We start from the raw sequence: 7,762 nt of genomic DNA, 5'->3' as shown, positions 1-7,762 counted from the left end.
TGGTTTTTCCCGTGGTCATGTATGGATGTGAGAGTTGAACTGTGAAGAAAGCTGATCGCCGAAGAATTGATGCTTTTGAACTGTGGTGCTGGAGAAGACTCTTGAGAGTCCCAGGACTGCAAGGAGATCCAACCAGTCCATTCTAAAGGAGATCAATCATGGGTGTTCATTGGAAGGACTAATACTAAAGCTGAAGCTCCAGTACTTTGGCCACCTCATGGGACGAGTTGACTCACTGGAAAAGACTCTGATGCTGGTAAGGATTGGGGGCGGGAGGAGAAGGGGACGACAGAGAATGAGATGGCATCACCGACTCGGTGGACATGAGTTTGAGTGAACTCTGGGAGTTGGTGATGGACAGGGAGGCCTGGCGTGCTGTGATTCATGGGGTTGCAAAGAGTCGGACACGACTGAGTGACTGAACTGAACTGAACTAGAGAGGTATGAGATGGGGCGTGAGGCACGAGGGAGAGTAAATGGTAGTGCTCCCGTCTGAGAAGTTCTATTCTCTGAAGGTTTCCATCTGCAGAGAGAGGCACTTAGTGACCAGAAATAGAATTAGTAACAACAGCAAAATAAGCTTACTGAGAAGTGGCATGACTGCTGATATGTGTTTTGTGGTCATTGGAATTGACAATTATGTTAATAGTGATACCATGCTTCCCAATTCTGTGATTTTATTCCTCAGCACTAAGCTGCTTATTTGAAACAGCAAGAAGCCCAGCAGTTAAATAATGAACAATTAAGTAAGAGCTAAAACCGACATACTGTTCTTTTTCTATGTGGATCAACACTTTAAAGAATGTTTTCCTGATTCTGTGTTAAAGAAATAGTGGGACCAAACAAACAAAAATTCCCAAAACAAAACTAATTTACCCCCACGTTTCAAGAAGTAGTTGCTCTTGGAAGATAGAACTGTGAAGCAACCAAAATAGCTTATTTATCAAGACTAGTAGCTTGCTTATCAATAATTACTTCAAGATCTTCCCACACTGTGTCAAACAATCCAAAGCTGCCATGTCAAAGATTCTCCCATTCCCAATTATTTCCCCATACTTTAACATTTGCCTTAAAATCACCTAGTGCAATCGTACAATCCCACAAACATTCTTTCTTGACTTTTCTGAATTATTACTGATGCCCTATGAAAATGGTATCCTCCTTACTTCAGTAATCTAAATAAGCTTAGTTTTGTTCAACCAATAGGATTTCTTCTGGCCCTCTCTGTCAGCAGCCAACACAGGATTAGGAAGTTTTCAAAAAGAGGTGATGGAAGGTGATACGTGCTAAAGAATTTAGATACTTTCAAAAGAGTGAGCATGTGCTGAACCATTGCATTTAAAATGGAAGAGGAAGAAAATGAAGATAGTAATGAACTAAAGGCAGGGTTTCTCAGCTGGTGCTGTGGACATGAGACTGTCCCATTCTTTGTTCTATGGAGGATCCTTAGGAGCACCCTGGCTTCTCCTTTCACTAGATAGCCGTGTTACATCACCAGTGGTGACAACTGAAATGTGTCCAGACATTGCCATGTCTCTTGGGGAAAAAATTGGTTCCAGTTGAGGATCACTGAACTATTAATATTAATAGAAAGAAAATAGAAGAATCAATTTACTGATGCCCTATATGTTGCCAAAGAACAACCTTGGTGGGAATACTTGGGTAAATAAGTGGTGAATTTAGGTGAATGTGATGCAAGGAGAAAATGTTTGAATTATTTCAAGTTACTGCCAAGAAAGTATGATTCCAGGTTCTATTAACTCTCAGGGTGTGATTGGGTGAGTAGTATGCCACAGAATAGGAGAACACTACATATGAAGAGTAAAGATTCAATGAGAAGGTTGAATACGCTATTGTATAAAAAGGAGTCATTCAGAGGTTGCCACAGGGGAATAATCAAAAACTCTAGTTTTCATCCCTATTGATTTTTGATAAGAGTGGTTAAAATGTGGAAAATAAGCTAAAATTTTAGATGAAACCATGAGTAAAACACAAGGGAAGTGATATAAGTAAAATGAGCCTCCAATTAATAATAGAAACTTATTTTAATAGCACTGACATATTCCTCTTTCTAAGATAAAATGTTTGATAGGAGCAGTTGATATCATTGCTAGGGCAGACTGAAAGAAAATAGGTCCTGTATTTAGCACTTTGAGTTAATTAGAGTGAGACCATACATACAATTTAAGCATTTACTTTACTATTCACAATGAGATTGAGGAATAGACCTAATGTGTCTCACTTATTCAGCAAAGTTTATTAGTTGTCATAAATGACCTTAAATTAATGAATAATCAGGTAAAGCAAACAGAAAAGAAGTGTAGGTAGCACACAAATCTGTATGAAATGTGATTAGAATGCAACAAGCAGAGGGGCAGATTTTACCTTATTGAGGCTACAATTTTATTCTTAAAGTGTGCAAGTATGTATTAACATTAAACTAGAGCAAAGACTCAAAGATGGTACCAAATACAGGCTTGGATAATATCACCACTGAGCTCAAATCTCATATTTATTTTATACTTTCAATGGAAGCTATTGAAGAATCCAGTGCTCTTGGCATATGCAAAAAAGCTTCCATCTTCTTATTTTGGAGTCATCTTTGATTTCAGTCTTTCTTTGCTTCAATCCCAGACTTCGTATTCTAGACCATATTTTGCTGACTAGGTCACCAGGGCATTTTGGCTTTTTGAAACACTTTTGAATAAATCCCCACTATTATTTTAAAGCCACATTTCAATTACAAAGGCAGATTTGAATAGAGGCAATCTGGGATTAGGCCACACTGATTGAAAGCAAAGCTTTTAACCCTCTACACTTACCCTAGAGGCTAACTTCTTTATTGGAAAGGATCTATCCAGGCATGCAGTCTCTTTCACAAGACTGGCTGGTCATTGTCTTTTTGCAGCTAAAGTGGAATCTTAGTGAGAATGTGCACTGTGCTTCAAATAGGTATTTTTCTTTAATCATAGGAGATAATTTTTTTCTGAACCTCAGTAATGCTCGTAGAATAATTACAATTTGGGTTGTGACATCACAGAGGTATATAACTATTTCTCCCAAAATATTTGCATGTGTTTCAGAGAAAAAAATATTAAAGGGACTTTAATGGCACATTTCCTTTTACAGAGTCTAGAAAAAAAGATCTTGGAAAGAGACTTTCTTCTCTGGTCTTGTGCTGTCTAGCACAATTACCTGAAACTTTCCCTCTTTTTCTAAAATGAGCTTTCTCTTTTCCCTCAAAAAAACTACACACTTTAAAAGCTTTTTTTTTTTTTTTTTGATTCCATGAAAAGGAAGCTAAGTCCTTGAAAACAGATCCAATTTACCAGACCTCAGTAAAATATATTTAGAACCTCAATGTCAGGCTTAGAAGTTTGGAGAAAGTAGATTCTTCACAAGTTCCAACCTGAAATGAATTTCTTGATTAAAACCATAGCTTTCCCATGATTTAAAGTAAAGGTAATGGAAGAAAATAGACTCATTTCCCATGCTTGAATCCCAACTTAAGATATTCTGACTCTAAAATTTCTGCATCGATTCATTTATTGCTTTGGGTTATGTAAGGAGTATCATGTTTCATTCCTACAATGATGCAAATCTCAGACCGCATGCTCAAGTATGTATGAAATGTGATTTCTGTTATTTCCTATTTCAAGCCACCATTTAACCAAATAACTAGAGATGCAAGGGACATGGGTTCAATCCCTGGGTTGGGAAAATTCTCTGAAGGAGGAAATGGCAACCCATTCCAGTATCCTTGCCTTGGAAATTCCATGGACAGAGGAGCCTGGCAGGCTACAGTCCATGGGGTAGCAAAGAGTCGGACATGACTGAATATGCTTGCTCTCCATCCACCTAGAAACTTAATCTCAATCAATTTTGGGTCAGAGCGCGCACACGATGGGGCCGCTGCCGGGGGCCGGGGTCTTCTGCCGCCGTGGTTGCAGCTTTTCCCGATTGCTGGCCTGGTGCATCCTGCTGGTTCTGAGTCCGCAAACCCCCGGCTCCAGGGGAGCCGAAGCCGTGTGGACCGCGTACCTCAATGTGTCCTGGCGGGTTCCGCACACCGGAGTGAACCGCACCGTGTGGGAGCTGAGCGAGGAGGGCGTGTACGGCCAGGATTCGCCGCTTGAGCCCGTGGCTGGGGTCCTGGTACCGCCCGACGGGCCGGGGGCGCTCAATGCCTGTAACCCGCACACGAATTTCACGGTGCCCACGGTCCCGGGGGACTGGGGCAGCAGCGTGCAAGTGACTTGGTTGGCCCTCATCCAGCGTGGTGGGGGTTGCACCTTCGCAGACAAGATCCATCTGGCTTACGAGAGAGGGGCGTCTGGAGCCGTCATCTTTAACTTCCTGGGGACCCGCAATGAGGTCATCCCCATGTCTCACCTGGGTGCAGGAGACATTGTTGCAATCATGATTGGCAATCTGAAAGGCACCAAAATTCTACAATCTATTCAAAGAGGCATACAAGTAACAATGGTCTTTGAAGTAGGGAAAAAACATGGTCCTTGGGTGAATCACTATTCGATTTTTTTTGTTTCTGTGTCCTTTTTCATTATTACGGCAGCAACTGTGGGCTATTTTATCTTTTATTCTGCTCGAAGATTACGGAATGCAAGAGCACAAAGCAGAAAGCAGGGAGAAGGCAATGCAACCCACTCCAGTACTCTTGCCTGGAAAATCCCATGAACAGAGGAGCCTGGTAGGCTGCAGTCCATGGGGTCGCGAAGAGTCAGATACGATTGAGCAACTTCACTTTCACTTTTCACTTTCATGCATTGGAGAAGGAAATGGCAACCCACTGCAGTGTTCTTGCCTGGAGAATCCCAGGGACAGAGGAGCCTGATGGTCTGCTGTCTATGGGATCGCACAGAGTCGAACATGACTGAAGCGACTTAGCAGCAACAGCAGCAGCAGCAATCATTTCAGGACTCTGGTTCTTTCTTCTCTTTGAAGTTGCTTCAGTGTCTTATGGGACTTAAGGAGCTCCAAAGTATGAATATTGCCACTGACTCTTTGTCACCATCATCTGCACTGGCATCTGTAAAAATACTTTGTTCCCACTTGGCCTTCATAACACATGCTGGCTACTTGGTGCCTACTTTATATACTACTTCCAGATCTCTACAGGTCAGGTTTTCTCAGCTGGTCTTATATTCTGTTACATTTTGGAGTGTAAACAAAGAATTGGAACTCTACAGTTACTTAGGTCACTCTCTCTAGAAATCCTCTGCTAGTATTTTTAGCTTATACCTCTTGTAACACATCAATGTAAGTCTAAAGAGGTTTTCCATATTTTCAGTTCTTAGATTAACTCTGTTTTTTGATCCCCAAACTTATATTTTCTGCTATTTATGCCTCTTGTTTTCTTTCAATAAACAGCTTTTGGAGGAAGTCTATGGCCATGATTGTATTCCCAGAGTTGCTCCAAGTTTTTGCTGACAACACTTCAACTCCCACCTTTAGCAGAAGTTAACATACATCTTTAAGTTAAAGGGTCCAGAAACATGAAAGGAAGCTATAAACAAACAAAACCCCTGATGGACCCATCTGGGGCCAAGATGACAACAAATCTGACCTCCAGCAGACCTTGAGTGTAATTATACATGGACTTTACTACATATTAGCATATTAGATTGATCTCAGTGAAGGAGCAGAAAACAGTGACATGAAGCCAGATCTTAATTCCCTGCCCAGGAATTGAGCCTGAGTAGCCTGGATGAAAACTAGAAATCTTAGCCACCAAACCAGCAAAGGCTAGAGGCTAGAATCTAATTTTTCCTGGATCTTTGACCCCAGGGAAAAATACATTTATCATAGAGATGGAAACTGTAAATGCAGATACAAAGTTTATTATTACTGACATAGCACAATAACAAGTAGGAGAGCACACAGAGAAACTGCTTGAGATAGAAGCAAGGCAGAGAGCCACACCCAGAGAGAAAGAGTGTGGGCGTCCTGCCTAGTGAGGAGGAGTGCAGTAAAGAGGCAGCTAAGTCATTATATAAGGCAGTGCTTTTGGGTCTTTGCTTTCCTTCAGGTCAGTTATCTGGTATCATTTCTCCACACCTGACCTACACTGGGACACTGCCCTTTGGTGCGCACAAGCCCCTCTACCAAGAGGGATCTCAGAATGTAGGCTTTTTGAGGAGCAAGCATTTATGGCCTGGAATTATCCTCTGACTTTTGACTTCAAGGAGCTTTTCTGCACATGTGCAGTGTCTCCCTTATCTTTTACTCAGAAGGGTTTTTGCCTTTGTCCTTGGCATTATTCCCTTGAGGTGTTTATAAGAGACAGTGACTAGTAATGTGCCCTGTTTCTGTTGTCACTCCCATCTGCAAGAGCAAATGGGGGGCTGGTTGTAAATTCCCTAACTGGAGCCCACCTGTCTCTTGCCTCAGGAAATGCAAAGAGGAGGCTGAGCGATTATAAATGTCCAACCTGAACCTATCCATCTCAACCTCAAAATGACACACCTACCAGTGGCCATGATCAAACATTAAAAGCAAAAAAGGATGAAAAGGGAGTGACACCTCACTCCTTGGAAAGCCCCGCCATTTCCCAGTACATATGCTTCCCCATCCTTAACCTCACTCCCTCTCCCTTTGTCTTTAAGACACATGTGGCCTCACCACATGGACCAGAAGTTAAGCTGTGATTCATTCCTGCTTCTCCATTCTTTGACCACAGACTAAATTTTATGCTGTGTCAACCTCAGCTTTGTGTGTATGTGTGTGTTTAATTTTGCTACTTAATTCCAAACAGAAAAATAATGCTTTACCAGTGAGGCAGAGAGCTTGAGCCTGGCTAGGGCCCAAACAGAGTCCACATGAGCTAATTCAGTAACATTATAACCAACTATAGACTCAAGAAATATAATGGAAGAGATATCCTCCTTACTCCCCACTGAGTTGAGTCTTCAGATGAGACCATGGTCCTATCTAATAGTTTTATTAGGATACCATTGACCGAAATGGTGTCTTGGCCAGTGATAATAATACCTACTTGCATGAATTATCTCCAAGCAGGAGGTCCTGAAAAGGAACACAGTGCTACTACTATAACCAACCAGGAAAATTTGGGAGGGGCCAAAAGGAAGGAGGAGACACCAACCCATTGCATTTTCCTACCAATCTCCCAGAATCCTGCATGCTGGAATCCATCTTGGCTGAGAGATGTACATGCCACCAGGAAGGACCCTGATTCAGACCAGATATAGGCCAGATGATTGGCCAGAGACAATCTGGAAACTAATGCCATTGCCATAAAACCTGAGACTATGAGCCATGTGGCAGAGCAATTCTCCTGGATTCCCTTATACTGCCGCTCTCTGACCAGGGGGCCATCCCAATCGAGTCTTTTCCTTTGTCAGCACATATGTCTCCTCAGACACTTCATTTCTGAGTGTAAGACAGAGCCCACTCTCAGGCCAAGGAGGTGTTACCAAGTCCAAGCTCACTCTACTGGGTGCATGACAGCCCAATAAATTGAGAGACAAGGTGTTGAGGCAAGGAATATCAATTTTATTCAGAAAGCTGGCAGACCAAGAAGATGGTGGATTATTGCCCCCCAAAACTATCTTATGGGGGTCAGTATTCCAGTTTCTTTTATAGAACAGAGAGGGTAGGAGGGGAGGAAGTAAAGTGAAAAGGCCATTAGTCTTTCCAAATATCTCTTGGCTTGCCAGCATGGGGAAGAGTGTGTTCATTTCTTCTTTTCTGCAGCAATTCTCAGGTGGGCAGGGTCAGACTATCT

At 42.1% G+C, this 7,762-nt stretch overlaps 1 pseudogene; it reads left to right on the top strand.

Moving 5' to 3' along the window:
- The first annotated feature begins 3,903 nt into the window (after positions 1-3,903).
- LOC129536280 (E3 ubiquitin-protein ligase RNF128 pseudogene) lies at positions 3,904-4,695 on the top strand (annotated as a pseudogene).
- The last annotated feature ends 3,067 nt before the right edge of the window (positions 4,696-7,762 follow it).

Source organism: Moschus berezovskii, chromosome 20 (genome assembly GCF_049115385.1).
Source record: "Moschus berezovskii isolate FMDL1 chromosome 20, NW_MosBer_1.0, whole genome shotgun sequence".
Taxonomy (NCBI): domain Eukaryota; kingdom Metazoa; phylum Chordata; class Mammalia; order Artiodactyla; family Moschidae; genus Moschus; species Moschus berezovskii.
This window is presented reverse-complemented; position numbering and strand designations above follow the sequence as displayed.